Source organism: Scylla paramamosain, chromosome 32 (genome assembly GCF_035594125.1).
Source record: "Scylla paramamosain isolate STU-SP2022 chromosome 32, ASM3559412v1, whole genome shotgun sequence".
Classification (NCBI taxonomy): domain Eukaryota; kingdom Metazoa; phylum Arthropoda; class Malacostraca; order Decapoda; family Portunidae; genus Scylla; species Scylla paramamosain.
This window is the reverse complement of record NC_087182.1, coordinates 15189974-15211189: the sequence shown is the minus strand read 5'-3', so window position 1 is coordinate 15211189 and position 21216 is coordinate 15189974. Positions and strand designations below refer to the sequence as shown.

At 40.9% G+C, this 21216-nt stretch overlaps 3 long non-coding RNA genes across 3 annotated transcripts in view; 1 reads left to right on the top strand and 2 right to left on the bottom strand.

Moving 5' to 3' along the window:
- Positions 1 to 4132: 4132 nt before the first annotated feature.
- LOC135088918 (uncharacterized) lies at positions 4133 to 7837 on the top strand. The gene is made up of 2 exons (XR_010261172.1): positions 4133 to 4293; positions 6084 to 7837. It is a non-coding gene; the product is annotated as an uncharacterized LOC135088918 (long non-coding RNA).
- A 3951-nt stretch (positions 7838 to 11788) lies between these two features.
- LOC135088917 (uncharacterized) lies at positions 11789 to 12379 on the bottom strand. Its single transcript, XR_010261171.1, has 2 exons — positions 12232 to 12379; positions 11789 to 12078 (listed from the first exon to the last, which is right to left on the bottom strand). It is a non-coding gene; the product is annotated as an uncharacterized LOC135088917 (long non-coding RNA).
- Positions 12380 to 13463: 1084 nt separating this feature from the next.
- Positions 13464 to 21216, bottom strand: part of LOC135089252 (uncharacterized) — a 149179-nt gene continuing 141426 nt past the window's right edge. The window contains exon 3 of the long non-coding RNA XR_010261428.1: positions 13464 to 13636. This is a non-coding gene — a long non-coding RNA (uncharacterized LOC135089252). The remainder of the gene's footprint in view (positions 13637 to 21216) is intronic.

Sequence of the window (21216 nt, the reverse complement as noted above, 5' to 3'; positions counted from 1 at the left end):
ATTCACGTCAACATAGGTCAGCGCAAGAGTACTTCAAGACAGGACTCTCGAGATATGTCCGGAAAGAAAGAGGAAAAGATAGTTGAGGAAGCAGTAATGAGAAAAATGGAATCGAGGCTTAAAAGAAATACTCTTATTTATTTATTTATTTATTTGTTATTTTTGCTTGACATATGTGGAACCCGCCAAAAAGTGGATGAAAAAAAAAAAAACTTTCATAATCCGTTCCAAAAAAAAGTAATCGGAGTGGAACAACAGAGAAAGATTTCAGATTATTTTCTGAAGAGCTCTGATGCTCCTCTTTTGAAACACTTCGTCATAGGCAGAATGGAAAAAAAAAATCCAGAGTTTATCAATGAAAAGGATGGATTAAACAGTGAAGATCTTGGTTAATTCTTCAATTTGAGTTAGACATAATAGGGATGAGAGTAAACAGAAAGATTATGCAGAGATGCCGAAGGAGGTGGGGGACGCTAGTAGAAATATGGGAACAACAGTGAACATAAGAGCATAAGAAATAAGGGAAGCTGCAAGAAGCCACCAGGCCTACACGTGGCAGCCCCTGTATGAAATGTACCTACCTATTTCCACCTATCATCCCCATCCATAAACCTGTCTAATCTTCTCTTAACGCTCTCTAATGACTCAGCACTAACAACCTGATCACTGAGTTTGTTCCATTCATCTACCACTCTATTTGAGGACCAATTCCTTCCTATCTCTTTTTAAACCTAAATTTTTCAAGCTTGAACCCGTTATTTTTTGTTATATCCTGGTTACTGATCATAAGAATTTTACTTTCGTTCTTCTTGCTATAACCCTTATACCACTTAAAGACTTCTGTCAGGTCACCTCTTAACCTACGTCACTCTAAAGAATGTAAATTTAACAGCTTCAATCTCACTTCGTAAGGAATACCTCTCATCCCCTGCATATAATGGAGGAAGATAGTATGAGATGCAATACTGCAATGGTGAGTGAGTGGAGAGGCATTGATGAGACGAAAATCTTTTAACTTCACCCTGTTTAGTGAGGATGTGTGAGTTGAATCTCCTCATATGTGGGAGCAGTACTACATACACAGATGGGTAAGGATGAGTAAGATACATTCGGATGACACAATGAAGCTCCTGTAGAGTAAACAGCTGGGAGGAGGACAATTATTGGCAGAGGTGACGCAGAACATGTAACTTAACGGAAGCTGTTTTAGCGAAAAAAGGGATGTGAAGTTTGCAGAAGTAACTTTTAGAAGAGGAGGAATAGCTGGGAATCACTGAAGAAAACGGAAAAGTTGCCTGGAAGGTTGTGTCGACTGAACAGAAGGAAATGAGATTTGGAGGTATTTAACAATACAATATTAGTCCTGACTCATTCCATAATAATGGAAAGATTAGATAGTAATGATGATAATAATAATCATGATAATAATTATAATCATGATAATAATAATAATAATAATAATAATGATAATAATAATGATAATAATAATAATAATAATAATAATAATAATAATAATAATAATAATAATTATAATAATAATAATAATAAAAATAATAATAATAGTAATATAACAAAATTGTAATAACGATAACACCTATGGTGGTAGTAGTAGTAGTAGTAGTAGTAGTAGTAGTAGTAGTAGTAGTAGCAGTAGTAATAGTAGTAACAGTAGTAGTAGTAGTAGTATAAGTAATAGTAGTAGTAGTAGTAGTAGTAGTAGTAGTAGTAGTAGTAGTAGTATAAATAATAATAATAATAATAATAATAATAATAATAATAACGATAATAACAATAGTGAAAACAACAACAACAACAGCACCATCATCAACAACAACATCATCATGAACAACAACAACAACAACAACAACAACAACAATGAAAAACCTATGTCTTCTTTTTTAACCTTTATTGAGAGGGACAATATTTTTTTTAGAGCTCTCTAGCCAACCCTTATCACACATACATAAATAAATAAATGAATCAATAAATAAATAGAAAGTGAGAAACGCAATACCCAGAGAGGACAATATTGGTATGTACATTTGTCGCAAGTAGTGATCTTACAAACTCTCAAATCTCAAATCTCAAAATACAATAGAAATTACGATATGGATTACTGATATTATTTTCCTATTGAGTGGGACTACCAAGCCTTTCCTGCTTAGCTGTCACTCTATTTCAGCACCAATCCTTGTCCATCCCTTTTTTCAGATTCAACTTTTATCGAGATTGAAAATGTAACTTCTAGCCGTATCGTGATTGATAACCGAGCTATTACTTTATATGAAGAGTTCCACAAAGACCACTAACGGGATGCAGTAATGCTGACTATGACTAGGGGCCACATACTGAAACACCTCTGTACCGCACCTCCACTACTTTCAATAGCCTCTACTTAAAGTTACAAGAGATTTTGAGTGTGTTTTTGCAGTTCTAGTGGCAGGTTAACAAGATTTTTACATTACTAACATGAGAAACACTCGTGAAAACCTGGCTAATCATGTCTGTGGCTGATATACTCGTGGTGATACAGCAAAGCGTTTTATATTGTTGGCGAGAATAAGGTCTTTTTTTTTCTTTTGTAGAATATGACCACTTCTTTGTCAAATGTAAGTACAAAGTGAGGTGTACAAACTACTTCACTTTCTGGTCGATGTTTGGCGGGACGGAAAAGGTTATCCCTAAGAGGCGTTTAATGTTGACAAGAGAAAGCATTCAGCAGGACAATGTGTTGAGAGCGTCACAACAACACTGGACAGTAGAAGCAGATGAGGGGAGGGGGAAAGGAGAGCGAGGGGGGAGTGGGGTGAGTGAGAGCGGTGGGAGTAGTGGTGGTGGTGGAGGGAAGGAAGGAAGGAAGCATCATGGTACGGATGAGAACTATTTAAAGAAAAAAGTTGAGAGGGAAGAGCACCAGTTATCTGCACGCCAAGGTGTGTGTGTGTGTGTGTGTGTGTGTGTGTGTGTGCAATGCAGTGTACGTACATAAGTGTGAAGCGTGAATGTGGGGCGAGCTAATGTAACAAAAAATGTTTGTATTGTGAGCTTTCTGAAGCTCTTTTTTTTTTTTTTCCAGAAACTTTAACTTTTGTTGCTAAAAAAAACAAGTGAATAAATAAACACCATCAGGGTTTGTGTGTGTGTGTGTGTGTGTGTGTGTGTGTGTGTGTGTGTGTGTGTGTGTGTGTGTGTACGTATATGCGTGTAGGTGTTGACAGAGTGCAGATATGTATAGTAGATGTATATTGAGCCACACTCCCTTGCGCAGGCAGACAACAAAAGGCTTTGTACAAGGACACACAGTGGAGGCGTTCATTTGCGAGTCCTCACGCCGCACGCTGCGTCACTCCGGCACGAGCGGAAAGCGTAGCAGTGCAGTGAAGCGAAAGACGACGACAAGCGACTGAGAGCAATTGCAGTGTAACTTAAGGAGGAGGCAGAGGCGTGTGTGTGGGGCATGGCGACACACTCAAGACCTGTCCTCAAGGTGGCGGTAGAGGAGGTACTGTGGAGGCCAAGGCTGTGTGGAGGGTGGGGGCTTGTGGTGAACTGATGTGCTTTGCCTGATGTGACTCCAGGTTTGGGTGTTACTTAATGTTTGGGTGTTTGTTTAATGTTCGGGTGGGTAGTTAGTGTTTGGGTTGTGTAGAGTGCCTAACTGCTCCTCCTCCTGCCCTGCCCGCGCGTGCCTGCCCAGTGGGTGCCGTGGACCAAGGTGCTGACGGACGCTGACAGGACAATGAAGGTGGAGGGACCGATGGGGAAGCTTCTCGACATGATATCCAGTGTTCTGAACTTGGAGTAAGTGAACGAAGGTGATTTTGTCGAACTTTTCTTGCAAGACACACACACACACACACACACACACACACACACACACACACACACACACACACACACACACACACACTGGGGTTTAAGTTATTGCCTGGGGAAATGGCTCATCATGCACAGTATTCCCAAGCAGCGATGTCCTTGTTCCTTGAATCACATGTATACAAATCGAATACAAACTAATTTATGGAGGATAAAATTGCCTTATCTTGAATAAAAAAAAAAATAAATAAAATAAATAAATAAATAAAAAGAAAAAAAATGGGGTGTGATAGTTGGAGGTAGTTTGCCTGACCTGCTTTTTGTCCATAACATTTTGTACAATATGACATCATTATTTCTAACAACTGTAAGTTTGTCATTTATAGCTACGAGTTTGTACGTGCTGACAACGCGGCGTGGGGGCGATCGTACCCGAACGGCTCCTGGGACGGCATGCTGGGTCAGGTGCAGCGGCGGGTGAGTAATGTCTCACTGAAGGACACGGACACTAATTTTGTAAAACGGAGAACGAACAGAAGTACAATGATACACCAAACTAACCTCTAAGACTAGTTTCTCTGACATTTTTGTGAGTGTAACCGAGACGACTTTCCTTTCTACTCTTTACATCCCATTCCAGCCCTTCTCTTCCTTAAACGTAGAGAAAATAGCCTTAAATAATGAAGGTATGGAACAGCAGTCTTGATTTGAAGCACTGCAGTCCCTCCGCTTTAATGATGTTTGAAAATAATTGTTATCGCATTAAGAAAAACACCGTCTGTGGTTGGTTGGGTCTTCTAGTAAGCAAAATGTTAAACAAGCAATTCATATAAAATACTTAATCCGTCCTTCCTTCCCTCCTAATCTTCTTCCTCCTTCTCCTTCTCCTCTTCTTTCTCCTACTCCTTCTCCTTCTCCTTCTCCTTCTACTCCTCCTCCTCCTCCTCCTCGTGACAGTTTTCTTTTTTTTTTTTTTTTTGTAGCTGTTCATTTTTTTTTTTTTTATACATCATGTCTAATCTGCAATTCCTTCACTTCAATGTCATGAATACGTGAAGTCCATCGAGTCTCGTACATGCAGAACACTAAAATTTTACCTCCCTTGTAATTGTAATGAGATGTGTTTGATACGGAATTCAAATGGATATCTTCAGGTTTTGTTGTCTTTCTTTATTCAACAACCTACTCATTTCTCTCTCTAGTGAAGCAAAACACCTACGAATTACGTTTTCCTATACTATCATATACTATCATCCCGCCTCCCCATCAGCAACATCTTGTCCAGTATTCATATTCATTCAGTAAATAAGCTCTTAATTTATCTTCCTATACCTCCTTCCTTCCTTCCTTCTTTCCTCCATTCCTCCACATATTCACTGCTTTCCTTCCTCTTTCTGCTTTTCATCCTCTCCCATACCCCTGCTTCTTTTCACTTCTCAGTATTCCTTACTTTCATCATCCTTTCCTATATCCTCTTTCTTGATTACTTTTCTTTTCTCCATGCCATGTATTTCAACACTCTATCTACCTTTCCCCTTACTTCTCACCTTCTCCGCACCTTCTCCCATAGTTCTCTTCCTTGTTTTTCCCTTCTATTCCTCATTTTCCTCCATCCCGCCCCCCTCTTCTTAAAGCCATGCTCCGTCCTCTCTTTATTCTCTCCCTTCTCATACATCTATATTTCGTCTTTCGCGTGACGTCGTTTAGCAGATTCAGAACAAGAGTTTCCCGAAGGTTCCTCAGCGTACTTTGGCTCGCATCCGTACATTACAGTATAACAAGTGGAAAGACATATTAGGGTGTGCATTATTTGAACTTTCCCGTAGAGGATCGACTAATGCAGCGTTCAAGAAATGTAGCGTGGTATTTTGTCAATATTATTTTTTATCTATTATCTATTTGTTTCCGAGTCTCCATTCCGTGTTCATTCCTCGTACGCCTTGTTAAGTTAGGTTAGGTTAGGTTAGTTAGGTTAAGTTAGGTTAGGTTAAGGTTAGGTTAGGTTAAGTTAGGTTAAGGTTAGGTTAGGTCAAGTTAAGGATTGGTTAGGTTAGGTTAAGGTTAGATTAGGTTAAAGTTAGGTTAGGTTAGGTTAAGTTAGGTTAAGGTTAGGTTAGGTCAGGTTAAGGCTTGGTTAGGTTAGGTTAAGGTTAGGTTATGTATCATCTTCCTATGAAAAGCTGACAGTCGATCCATATTTCACTGGAGACGCAGCACACCCAAGCGAGGCTGCCAGGCGGCTATAAGAGTGGTGGGATTTTCTTCAGGAGGTAGAGTTCGCCGTGGGTCCCTTCGGCGTAACTCACCAGAGGGAGTCGGTATGTGACTTTACGGACCCCATGTACAGCGAGAACAACGCGATCCTGATGGTGAGGCCCACGCTGCAGAACGACATGGCGGGATTCGTGAAGCCCTTCAGTGGAAAGGTAAGAGAGGTATTGGAAGGCGTATGTAAGGAATGCAATGCCTTTTAAAGCTACTCATGGTACTGGAAGGCATTAGCAAGGAAAGCACTGTCATTATAAAGATGTATATGACCCTGGAAGGTATTTATAAAGGAAGTACTGTCAGTATAAAGTTACATTTGGGCGTGGAAGGAATTCATAATGAAAGCACATTCACTCATTACCACCAAGAGCAACTCGACTAAAGCATGTGTCGGTGAGCACCTTGGCGTGAGTCCTCTGCACCTTGGCGTGAGTCCTCTGCCGGGCGAAATGAGCTAGACTCGTATCAAGTTGACGTGTTCATTACGTGTTTCAGACACATATTCCAAAGCGGAGGATAAGACTGCAGCGGAAATGTATCGGCTCCTTCCGACGCCCCAGTTTTCTTCAGGCAATGGCGTCACTGCGCAGTCCAGAACAAGTCGGTAAAAATCGGCAAGGAAGAAGACTTGTCTTTGTAAGAAAAAAAAAAAAATGCTAACCAATCTTCAAGAGAGTCTCCTTTAATGATGTGGACGTGTGCGATGTTGCTGTTTATCATGTGGACCGGTCACTTGAGGATGTACGAGGGACATGAACAAAAAAAGTTGAAATTATTCTGCTTTTTAGTAATTTTTTTTTTTTTTTTATCAGGTGGGACGACTTGCCATTACCAGAAACACGTCCCGCCGCAGGAAGAGAGGCCGCAAGCAATGAGTAGCTCCGTGCTGGTCACGGAGCTGAAGGAGAAAGACGATCGTGATTTATTGGGCTGTCGGCTTCCTTTCCTCACACGGGAAGAGATAAACAGCCTGTACGCCAGGTTCTGCTTTGACTGTAGCAGTTGTGGCTCCGTCAGGTGGATAATGCATGAGGGAGCAGACGTAGTCGTGATGGAATTCTGTAACTGTGACGTTTTGGTGCTGTTGCTGCCAGAAGCTTGCTTTATGCAGGAGGTGGGAGTGGCAGGGGTGCCCTAACCTATGACTTATAGTTTCAACTCACACACAATAGAGGAATTTGCTGGAGAAAAAAAAAAAAAAAAAAAAGCGAGAACTTCACCCACCAGTGTCCGGTGGACGGCTTGCTGGCCTCGGTAGCCTATACTTTTTGCCGCTCAGGTGAAGAGCATGATGACACAGCAGTCACATTCACCCGCAGTGTTTACGAGCCAACCTTTCATTTCATCGCGCTGGATTGGTCTTGCCTTGACGGGCGTGCTGCTCGCGATTTTACTTTTGAGATTGACGAGGGAACCTGCGGTGCTGGTACTAGCGATGAGAGCCAAGGCATTACTGACTGTCTGTGGATGGCACAGGAGTGAGGACGCGACAACCGATGAGTCACTCAAGAGACATGCACAAATTTGCTTTCCCTCAGGGATATTTAATGAAGACTGCAGCAGAACTCAGTGGTGCTGTTCGTATTAAAGCAAGTTGTGGCGTGCGATGACTGAGGTTCCATCACGGACCTATGTAAGTATTGTTGCATTGTTGCTGTGTTTCGTGGAACAGAGCAGTAGAACAACAGCGAGTAACAATTACTGAAAAATAGAGATACGACGATTCTTACGTACAATGCTGTCCATAAGAAAAGATGTTTACCTGAATACATTTTGATTGCCTCATATAAAATTTTTCCAAAGATCTTGATAACTGTAGTATATTATACAATATAAACAAACGAAAATTAACACCTAAAGTTTTTATAGACTTTCCTTCTTATATTACGATGGATATGTGCAAATACGTATGTTTTTAGTTACAAGTGAAATGGTTGTAAAATTACAAGTCGTACGTGCAGATATTTTACACCATCATTTTAGCCTCCATTTTATTTGCAGGTTCTGGTTTTATTCAGAGCTGCCTGCAGTTTGCTTTGGTGTCTCTAATCAGGCTTACAAATCAGCACCAAGTGTGTTAATACCGCGGCACGATTGTGTCGTCCACTGCCTCGATTGTTTGGCCCCCATGTTGGAAAGGCAGAGGCATGAGTGTCCCCATCAGTTGGCCTGGACTCTTTCAGGACAAGTCTAACCACTCGTCCAAAGACAGGAAAGGATGATTGAATGATTCTCAGATGTTAAAGTTTAAGTCTAAGAATTCTGTTGGAAAGTGTAACGGTACTTTTAGATAGTCAGCCAACGTGCAGACTGGCCAAGACCACGTGTGACACTAACGTGGCATCAAAGACGGGCTGCTAGATTCTCTTCTACGTAAAAGGTCACTACAGGGCTGCCTGTGTCCTGAGGCGACGCAAAGCAAGATCAATGTCCCGCCGTCCTCTTTGCAGAGTAAACAACCCAGCGGAAAGCTTGGAAGAGTAAAACTGAAGTAAGCTGTGTGTGTGTGTGTGTGTGTGTGTGTGTGTGTGCACCAGCCATTCCTGTGCAGCACGTAAGTAACCTGTTGTTACCACAGTTGCATACCACAGGGAGCCCTAAACCTGGCGACTAGCGGCCATGTTAGGTTGACGGACAGAGGAAAAGAGGTTCGACATTAAGTTGATATTTGGAAAAATGAGTCTACAATAGTGCCCTCGAGACATTGCTGCATGTCAAGAACACAAAATAATTATTATAAACTATACCTAGTTAAGAAAAAAAAAAAAAAAGGAGCAAAATTAAATAGTGCATAAACATTTCATCTGAGGTGTTTTCATTTACTTCAATCCTTATTAATGACGTAATTTTACTTGCATTGGCTTTTCAGTAACATCAACACATGAAATTTATCTACTTCAATACTCTATTGTTTTTAATCAAAACTAACAAGTTTTCTGACATACCATCCTCTTATTTTACAATTCATATCTTTTACGAAACTGTACATGTGAATTTTTCAGTATGCAAACACTACAACCTTCACCAGGAAAAAAATATTGTTATCTGGCTCGGAGTCGAACACATGATAGTCACGAGGTGTGTGTACAAACAGATTTTTCAATTGCTCTTTAGAAAGAGTTCGTCTCTATTAAAGGAAATCTCTGCATGTGACGTCGTTCTTTGCTACAAGTGTTCAGCATTTTATTATATATTTTCTCAGTGCATATGGAAATTCTCACAGAACTTCTGGATTGTTTATCAGACTACCATTGACCCGAGTCAACTGTAACTTGAATGAATCGTCAGTTTCTTCTGTTTCTGTTGTTGGTGCAGTCGAGCAGCGTGGGGATGAAAGAGTTCACTTCACCACCTTGATATGCCCACCACTGTACCTCACAACAGCCTCTACTTATAAAGTTGAAGATTCCTTTCTCGAGTTAGATGAGCTCCTGTCTGACAACTGTGATGTCACCGAAACTGTTTTATGTACTAAGAAAATACAGAGTTGAAGCAAAATACACGAAAAAATATTTATGCACTCATTATTTTTTCTCTTTTTATTGTAAGTAAAGTTTACGGTACTTAATTTGTGGTCTTGCCACGCAGCTATGTCTCGTGAATACGACGGTGGGCTTACTTTCCTAATACATCATGATGGTAGTTTTGGAGTAACCACACCGATTCACAGCGTTACGGCAGACTGGTCATCCTGTGGCGGGTGACAGGCAGGACCGGCGGCCTCACCTCTCGTGCAGGGGAAAGACTGGAGTTAATTCTTTTAGTACGTGACTCCGTGACTGTTTCAAATCCAAAGCTAAAGAGGCAAAGGTTATAACACTGCCAAAGAGCAGCTCAGTATGTATGACCATGGCTGTAGCGTGCTTCTAACCTTCCTCCTGTAGTTATTGCTTAAACGATGGTGGTGGTGGTGGTGTTGGTGATGGTGGTGACAAAGATAATACATCAGGTGTGGCTGCTGACGCTGACGAGCCTGGTGGTGGTGGTGGTGGTGATGGCACGCTTGGCGGCGACGGAAATGCGCCTGTTCAGCTCCTCGCCACGCTGGGGCTTCTCCAAGGCCACCGACTGGGGCCTCAAGGTCTTCACGCAGGAGGGTGAGTGGCCGCGAAGGGCAAAGGGACAAGTGAAAGTTCAGGAAACACTGCCGACTTTTTGAGTCAAACATTTCTCCACAGTCTTCACCTCCACATTATGTACGCTGTCCTCTCGCCAGGCTCCGAGGAAGTACCGCCCTTCACTGCCACCCGCCTGCTGGCCGCTGTGTGGCTGCTGGCCTCCCTGGTGTTCATGTCCTCCTATGGCGGCATCCTCACCGCCATGCTCACCGTGCCGCGGGTCACCATCCCCATTGATTCCCTCGCAGACCTGGTGGCGCAGGACGAGCTACCCTGGACGGTGGAGAAGTCGTCCATGATGTACCAATATTTCCAGGTGACAGTGCCGCGGCGCCCTGTGAGGCCCCAGTATACCCGCGACATGGGTGACTATAGTGGTAGAAAATTACTCATGTACATGACTATCTCACAAAATCTACATCTTGAATGATCCCAAGTTCTGCTTAGGGTGATAACCTTGGAAGCAGCCTCCCATGGTGTCCGTTATTTTTCACTCTTGTTTCTTTCATATTTTCTTTCCTTAATAAAAGTAATCAAAATCAATGAAAAATTTCTGCACTACGGTCATCAGCTTGAGAAAAAAAACAAGAGCGTCATTTCAGCCTTGCTCGTAAAGTTGCTGTTTAATTGCCTTTGTAGCACATCCGCTGACTGGTCTATGTACACCTGCAGGAGGCAGAGGACGGGGCGAGGAAAAAATTCTTTGACGACTTGCTCACCACCATCCAGGACTGCTACTCGGCGCGCCAGGACATCGCCAGCAGCCAGTACGCGGCCATCTGTGACAGGACCACCATGAAGAAGGCCATGTCGTGGGACTACAGGTGAGATGGGAGCAAAGCAGGAAACAGCCTGCTTTACTTGGCTTTTTCATCTACCCACGACTTTCAACTCCTTCATGAGAGTATACAAATTATGACTCCTTTACAACTAAACTGGCCTTCCCTCTTTGTAACTCCCTTTAGGAGAGAGGGGGATTATGCAAGCTTTTTTATGGTCTCTTTATTTGTGTGAATAATAACAAGAGAATAAAACTCAATTCAATTACAAATAGAGATAATAGTTCATACGATTGCATTACTCTTGGTCTGCTAGCATTCACTAATGCCACTCTTCCCGGCTCGCCCTCAGCACCACCGGCAAGTGTCACTTGTACATTTCCCGCGAGGATGTGTTCACCAACATCCAGATCGCCATGGCCTTCCAGATCAACTCCACCTACCTCCGTAGAACCAATACCCTGTCCGTGAGATCGTTCATTGAGCTGCGTTGTCAGCTGTGTGAGCCATTGCAAGATGGCCTAACTTGATGGTCAATTTTCAAGACAATTACCACAATGCGCTATGAAATACACTGAATTGCATAAACTTACTTAATAAAACCTTTCTTCACCTGGCAGACAGTATAGTACATATTTTTTGGGGGGTAAGCATAAGTAATACTTATGCTTCATTGTTATTATACGTGTCACTATTGCCATTATACATTCTTTTACTTAGCTAAACGAACCTAACTGTCACGTACAATTTCTTCCCTCTTTAAAATAAATAAATAAACGGATAGATAATAATACCGATGGTAATGACTTACTTAACAATAAAGTAAACAATACCACAGCAAAATTATACCTTCGTCTGCCAGTGAGACGCGTAACTCTGCAGTAATACCACACATTTACCTTGAAGGGATCAATAAGAACCACTGTGGCTCCGTCTCCTCCTGCAGGATCCACGTGTTGAAGGAGGCGGGCATCCTGGACCTGTGGCTGGCCCAGGAGATCACCAATGCCAGCCAGTGCCTCAGGCCGCCCTCCGCAGACCGCAGCACGGGCATTGCCGCCCTCACCATCGACGCTCTAGCGGGCTCCTTTCTCCTGCTGGGGGGAGGTGAGGGGCGGGGCGTAGGGGAGAGGTGTGGGTAGCATTGTAGCGTTCACACGTATGAATCAACAATTTGGCTGGCGCAGCTTTTTAAGATTAATTTGAAAAGACATCACTGTCAGCAAAAAGAATGATCGAGTTGCTCAAACCTGTTAGTGAGTGTAATTTTATTTTTGGTCGGTAGAATCGTTCAAAATAACTCAGAAGAAACAGTGCGTCGTGTCGTCACTAGCATCAACAGGTAGAGTGACGGGACGCAGTACTGACGCATAAACTTGGCCTCTCTACAGGTCTGGCCGCCAGCATCGCCATCTTCCTTCTGGAGGTGGCGCTGAAACGGCGATGAAAGGCGTCCACCACGCTCCCCTTGTGAACACACCTACACTGAGAGACGCCACACATGAACATAACTAAATGGTGCTTGATAATGAAGAAAAATGCCACTGTAACCACTACAACCGGGTAAGATGAGTAAGATGTCACAACATCAAAACTGGAGCGCCATTCGTGCAAGGAGTCCGTGAATACAAACTTTGTTGCATTAAATGTCAAAACTGAACGATGGACAAGCTTTAGTTTCGCTACCATGTGACGTGCTGTGTGGACCTGCCGGGGTCAGCTTAATAGTGTCCTGCATAGTATAGGAAGAATATAGAAAAAAAAAAAAACATTTATGACTGTAGTCTTCACTGCACCGGTGGTGCACCGTGGCTGGTGTCCACATCAGTGAGTGGATACCGCAGTTCCTCTGACCTCAGATCTGCATTGAGTGTTGATGATCCTGCTAACACTTCTTGTTTAATTTTAGTAAAAAGAAAATAAATGTTTCAAATACTTTTATTTTCAATAATAGGAGTGAGAGAGAGAGAGAGAGAGAGAGAGAGAGAGAGAGAGAGAGAGAGAGAGAGAGAGAGAGAGAGAGAGAGAGAGAGAGAGAGAGAGAGAGAGAGAGAGATTTCTGTAAATATTTGTTTAAAAGAGAGAGAGAGAGAGAGAGAGAGAGAGAGAGAGAGAGAGAGAGAGAGAGAGAGAGAGAGAGGTGAGAAAGAAAAGAATAAAAAAGTGATAAGCAACAAAAAATAAAAAAGTGAGGTGAAGCATTGCCTTTTCAGGGTCACAAAGAACGTGTAACACACACACACACACACACACACACACACACACACACACACACACACAGAGACAAAGACACACACACACACACACACACACACACACACACACACACACACACACACACACATACGCAAACACACACACAGACACACACACAAACAAAGACAAAGACAAAGACACACACACACACACACACACACACACACACACACACACACACACACACACACGCAGACAAAGACAAAGACACACACACACACACACACACACACACACACACACACACACACACACACACACACACATACAAACACGCACAAAATTTACCAAATACCCGCAGTTGTCACTGTGAGGCTTCGTTTGTTGCGAGAAGACAGCGTGAGAGGACGCAAAGGTTCCCAGTGTCGGGGATCCTGAAGCCTTCAAAGTCCGGAGAACCTGCCGGGTGGAGCGCGAGGCCTGGTAAGCGACAAAAGCTGTACTGATTCATGGGTGAGTAATAGTTTTTCACTCAATCTAGAAAACTCTGATCAAAAACTGTTATGGCGCATTTCACAGACATTTTACACATTTTTTTCTAAAGCACGTACTAGTTTCTGAAAAGGGGATGAATAGAAGAATACAACACATCAGTAAGGAACAGCAAGCAGGACACACGCTCCCGCTTTGCCAATAACACCCTGACACAAGATGAATTGCGTGGATGTTGGTTATTCAAAAGTTGTGACTAAACCATCGTACGCCTCGCACGGTGCGGGTTAACGGTACTGTGCTCGTCCTGGCTGCCGCTCATGCATTACTGAGAAATGTACATGCCTCGTTTTGTTATCTTTTGTGTCTTGTTCAGAAGTACATTCACATTGTCAAGGTGCGCTAACGTATTAGAAGTATTAATAACCATTAATCTCACTAATCTCGTCATTATGCGTGAGTATATATATATATATATATATATATATATATATATATATATATATATATATATATATATATATATATATATATATATATATATATATATACTCGTATCCTTTTGACCGTCACTACTAATCAATTGTAATTAACTGAGTAATAAACTGTTACTAATATACAAACAAAAGAATAGTTTACTATAAAGTATTTAAATTTTACAGATGAGATCAACATTCTTTTTTGCAAAAAAAATTTTTTTTGTATGTGTAACTTTACTATGTTAATCGAATTGAAAACGAAAGAAAAATTTCGCAAAGTTATAATCAACTATATAGGTTTAATTGCACGGTTAACTTTATAAATTTTAAGCCGAGCATTATATTGTGCCTGGGATGGAACCAAAAGCCTCAACAGTCATAAATTTACGAATCTCACTAATGTGTGTGTGTGTGTGTGTATATATATATATATATATATATATATATATAATTTTTTTTTTATTATCATGTTATTTGCCGAGTTCACCTTGAAAAGAAACACGTTTTCTTAGTGTCCGTGTTCCCTTTCCCTTCTAAACATCTTTACTCTTAAGTATAAGTTAGTCTAAGGCTTATTTACTCATTTTATATCATGTAGTATTATTCTCTTCATTATTTAAGTTCTTTATATGTATGTACATGTAAGGGAAAAGGTATATTTGAAGGCGAAATGTGTTGAGACGGGTGCAGAATTTTCAGGACGCATAGAGGCCCAGAGAGAGAGAGAGAGAGAGAGAGAGAGAGAGAGAGAGAGAGAGAGAGAGAGAGAGAGAGAGAGGTGACGTTATCACAGGATAAATTCGTGTGGTGTTCTGATGACTGAGCGGGCGTGTGGAGGTATTGGCGATGTGGTGGCATAACCCTGATATTCAGGATCAGGTTGATGAGTCTTTTGTGGTACCAAGAGTTCTTGTCCTCTGAAATTTGGTTGGTGAGTCGTGTCGGTGATGTAACACTGAGGGGCAGCGTTGGGGTGAGAGGCAGCTATTTTGTGGTTGGGGTTATAGTAGTGTTGTGGCGTCATCAGTGGCTCTGGGGGTGGTGTTGTAGTGTTATAGGTGAACTATGGTGATGGTGGTGATGTCTTGCGAGGTTTGAGGAGGTGAAATACGGGAATAGTTGTTTGGGAACACGATGACGGCGTCTGGGGAAATTCCTGCAGCTGGGGGAAAATATTCCATCGGCCTGTGAAGGAGTATAAAGTGTTTATTGCTTTGTGAAGTGACGGGAATGTCATATATTGATGTGTATAACCTTTAAGCAATAAGAGACGCCTGAGTAAAGGGAAACGTATTGTGACTGAGTGTGGGAATTACCCAGTGTTGGCCTGGGGTAGAGATTTGTTCCCTAGTTTTCTTTAGTTACATCAGTTTATTTGTAAGTTATTATTATTAATATATTATATTTTAATATAGAATAACTTTTTTTTCCACCCCAACATTGATTTGGTATTGAGGCGACTCCTGGTGTGCTGTGCCAAGGTAAGGGTTTTGTGAGAGGGTTTAATACCTGAAAGATAAGCGGGAGCGTGACAATATATATATATATATATATATATATATATATATATATATATATATATATATATATATATATATATATATATATATATATATATATATATATATATATATATATATATATATATATATATATATATATATATATATATATATATATATATATATATATATATATATATATATATATATATATAAAATAGAGGTGTGAAGGGAAAGCATCTAGAGTTCTTTCTTTTCTTCACTTTATTATTTGCAACGTTTCATCTTCACAGAAGCCATTTTGAGGCTAAAATATAAGATTAGATTTAATACCATATAAAAAATATTATAAAAAAATAAGAGTAAAAAAACAATGACACATCAGGGCATAACTTTTTGTTTATTATTCCCTGATGTGTTATTATATATATATATATATATATATATATATATATATATATATATATATATATATATATATATATATATATATATATATATATATATATATATATATATATATATATATATATATATATATATATATATATATATTTTTTTTTTTTTTTTTTTTTTTTTTTTTTTTTTACGTAGTCTAGAAGAAATTAAAGACTTAAATAATACAAGTAACTATGCTACCAATCGATGCAAAAGAAGAAAAGCAAACGCGTATTAAATTACCCAAGAATAAGTAAACCACGGACTCACAAATTACAACTGGCTGCCTACGGAGAACATTCCATCCACACTTGTACAAAGTAGGCAGAACACACACACACACACACACACACACACACACACACACACACACACACACACACACACACACACACACACACACACACACACAGCCACCACGACAAGAACACTACGACAAAAAAAAACAATTCAACTTTAATCACCAGTGGTTCAGATCAAGTAACACCTGTCCTCATGCTCTCCCTCCCGGTTAATTACGTGAAGGAGACACCGGTATTGGACCACCTGCATAATGGATCAATCCGATGAGTTCTTGGACCCCCACCTGTCTATTTTAATGAGGAGTGAGAGGGTTTGGGCGGCGAGGGCGCGGACGGCGAGGGACAGATAGTGCACAGGTAGTCAGTCATCAGGGAGCGCTGAGTCAGGTAAGCCAGGAGCTCCGCAGGGCGCCGCATGGCACTTATGTACTCTCCTCACACCTCACTCCCGCGATCATATCAGTCACTTAGTCACAATACTCGCGGTGGTCATAAGAGCATAAAGAGACAAGGGAAGCTGCAAGAAACCGTCAGTCCTATACGTTGCACTTCCTGTTCCTTCCATCCCACCGCAACTCAAGTATTTCACAAACACATAACAACACAAGAAAATAAAGGAAGCTACAGAAGTCATCAGGCCTACACGTGACAGTCTCTGTATGAAACATGGCTACCTATTTCCACTTATCCACATCCACAGCGCAACACGTCTATTTTATATCTTGACAACATTTCGTTCTTAACCTTTTCACTTCCAGAATTTTTTTTCCCCCAAATCACCTACAGATTTTTTAAACATTCATCCGACAGATATCTATTCCCCCAATCACGAATTCTTTTGAGGTACTTATTTTTGTACAAGACTTTTTTTTTTCGTAATCACCTATATCTTTTTAAAACACTTAGTTATTTTTTCTCTCAGTCAGCTACAACATTTGAGAGTCATGCAGCATAAAGAAGCAAAACTAATATAATATCCCCTTCTTTCCCAGTGTGTCAAGACAAACAATTATTTACAGTACTAGGAAACGGTCTGTACAAGTGAGTGGGACTGTGGTGATGATGAAACACAGGATATAACAGAAATTTTCTTATCTGACGTTTCGACAACTGTCTTCCTCAGAGAGTACGGACAATAGGAAGGGGTGACTGTTTTTTGTGTTTACTTTCTAGGACAGACAGCTGCAGAAACGTTAGATAAATAAACAACTGCTATATCACGTGTTTTATCATCACCACAATCTCAATCAGTGGTTGGAAAGTTATGAAAGGATCACCACAGCAGATGAAAAAAGAAAACGTAGAGTATTGTCTCTGCACCAACAACAAAACAATCCCACACTTACAACACAATGTTTCCACGGCACAAAACTTCTACAACTAATTTTCCTCCATACACATCACGTTTTAACACCTATAAAACAACATTTCCACAGCACACACAACACTTTGCTATACCCAAAACACAAGACAACCCACAAACGGTACACTTCTTAACACATTACTACACTCCCTGATTACGCCACACTTGTTCAGTACAAAAGTGACGCTCGTTGCCACCGCCACACGTTATCTATTTATATCAGAACCTAGATGAGCTTTGTTTGATGTACGTTTGCTTACTTTTTTTTTCCCCCGTCAAATTTCGCCATTATTGAATTAGTCACTGTTATCAACTTACAGACTTAATCGCCACTCCAATAATTTTGCAACTGTGCCTATCTAAAGTTCCCTGTCAGATGATTATATTTCATTTTAATTGGTAACACACGTAGGTTGTGGCTGCATCAAAATTCTTGTTATCTGGATTAGTTTTTTTTCGTAGCTTTCAGTGAGTAAAACGAAAATTAGTGCATAGATGAGTTACTTTGCTTATGATGAAACTCAATTATTGTTATACTGGAGCGAAAGACTGACTGTACATCTGTTACTGAAGAAGAGTTTAAGATTTTTTTTTTCTTGTTCTTGTTCCCCTTCTTGTTTCTACTCTTTATCGTCCTCCTCATCCTCCATTCATTATGCACTCATTACCTCACTTCTTCAATGTGTACATGGTTCGAGGGGACTGTGTATAAATGTATGTACTTATAACAGACTACTTACATGCAGACATTCCCGACGCTGTTGAAGAAAGAAATCTCCTTACCTGAAAGTAGAGGAAGATCAATGTAGTGCCACGAGCCTGATTGCGCTATTATCACGTTTGTTTTGTTTTTTAAGAGTATTCTGTCATTTGCTTAATTTTTCAACTTGTTTATGTTCCTAATCTATAACTGCAGTAGTAGTAGTAGTAGTAGTAGTTGTTGTTGTTGTTGTTGTTGTTGTTGTTGTTGCTGTTGCTGTTGTTGTTGTTGTTAATGATGATGATGATGATGATGATGATGATGATGATGATGATGATGATGATGATGATGATGATGATGATGATGATGATGTTGTTGTTGTTGTTGTTGTTGTTGTTGCTCTAGTATTGGGAAGGCGGTGATGGTAAATAATAATACAATAACAGTAATAGTAATAAAATGAAATCGTCCTTGAAAACCTCGATGACTTCTTCTAGGTCCTGCTTAACGTAATTAGTGTAAGGTGCTCAGACGATTAACACACTCCATTTTCTATTTTTTTTTCTATCCGTATTACACAATGGCGCCAAACCACCAAAAGGTCATTTCCAAATTGATGGTCCTGCTTGTATCCTGCACCGTGAAGATCGATGAACCGAAGATAGATGAAACAGAAAAGAGGGTTAGGGGAAAGATGAAGAGGATGATGATGATGATGATGATGATGATGAGGAGGAGGAGGAGGAGGAGGAGGAGGAGGAGGAGGAGGAGGAAGAGAAGGAGGAGGTGTAAGGGAACAGCGGAGACAACGACGGCGATAAAGGCGACGAATATGAACGGAAGAAGAATAAGAAGAACAAGAAGAGGAAAAGAAAAGAAAAGTAGGGAGATTTTTGTTTCTGCCGAAATCAAAACCACGTATATATTATTTCAAAGAACACATTTCACAAAAACTCTTCCCTCTCAGCGGCGTGGAGACCGAGGCATGAATATTCAGCGGAGGACACGTCACACGTCCCAACAAGTGCCAACACACCGGTGAGGGGCAGGAAAGGCTCTTTCTCCTTCCTCATTAAAGTCACCCGTGTGTCTCTGGAAGCTTCGTATGATACTTACGTTATTTACATTTGAGATGGTGTTACATGACCGTCCTTCCAGCAAGTACGTGACAGTGAAAACTTATCCTTGTGTTATACAACCGCGTTACTTCACTGATTTACTTTCTATGTTTCTTTCATTATCTATTTCACTTTTAACAACATAAGAATATAAGAAAATGAGGGAAGCTGCAAGAAGCCGCCAGACCTGCAAGTGGCATTCCCTGTTTGATACATATAGACCTTTTCCATAAACTTGTCTTTCCTTCTTCCCAGCTTTTCCCTAAACTTTCCATAAACTTGTCTAATCATCTTATATTGCTACCTAATGACTCAGAGCTAAGATCCTGATTACTGAGTCTATTCCATTCATCTGTCACTCTGCTTGAGGACCAATTCCAGTTTTACAGGAGACTGGCCACGGAATAATGAGGAAATAACAGAAACACCTAACCACTGCCCCCTGTGATCAATGTTGTCATAACGAAGCACAGTTTATTTCTTTACTTAAAATAAGCGCACATTTTTGGTGAGGTTGTCCTTTAGTCAGCCACCGCCACGTGCATGGAATCTCCTTCACTAATACAAAAATGTATAAGAGTAACACAGAGACTGTGGCAGCCGCTACCTGCCCACCAAAATCGGCATTGTAAATGGTGAGATATTCCATTCGTTCACTGCTTTGCTCGTTGAAGAAATGCAAGTACAGGACAAAAGTGATGGCAAGGATACCCGTGTTGACCGAAATGGACGTAGTTTTGTTTAAAGGTAAAGACACGTGTTATGTTCAAGGACGGCGGGCGGCGGGCGGTGGGCGGGTGGTGATGTGTAATCCAGGTCAACAGTTTACCTGGAGCAGGGCGGGCAGTTGCTTTCTCCGCCTCCTGTCACCTTGCCAGTCATTATTGCCGCGGCCTCTTCCGAAACGCGTTGTTTCCTCACAAGCATCATTTCAAAGGCTGCACAGTGGATTAGTCAGGCTCTCAAGAGTATTTTTTTCTATTCATGGTGCACAATCTTTGTTAAATTATCAAAATCATAAAACATCACAGAAAACCTTGAGATAAGACTCCGAAACGTTTGGAACTGTGATCTTGGGTTCCATGTAAAACTAAATGAACTTATTAGCGGGCTGTCGTCCTGTAAAAATCTTGATTATACGCCGAAATTCGAAATAGGGACGTCATGCACTGTTATGAGACGCAGTGCCGCCTAAGCCACGCCAGCATTCTTTCTCCGAGTGACGATCCTGGCGGGGAAACAACCCTGATTAGAGGAATGTGTTGCCTTGAATAGCATAATGAGAAAACGGCGAAAAGAACATAACAACATTAGATGATAGCCGAGCTAAAGTCTTTTTTATGTCCCATACAACAGATGTGAAATTTTTCTGATACTTGATCACATCCCAGCCGAGTGAGTCTCCACGTTTACCTGACACCGCACTGCTCTAAGACCTGAACACCGCTTCTGTGTAAAGAACAAAAAACTAAGAATGAATGTCTACTACAGAGATACATTAAGAGACCTAATATGAATCTTAATATCCTCACTGGAATTTTCATGCATAGTATTAGTGCAACCTCTTCCCTCAGATGGCAGGGAGGCAGTGGCAGGGAGGCATAGCGGGACACAACTCAGCAAGGGCATCCGGTGTCCCGTGGAG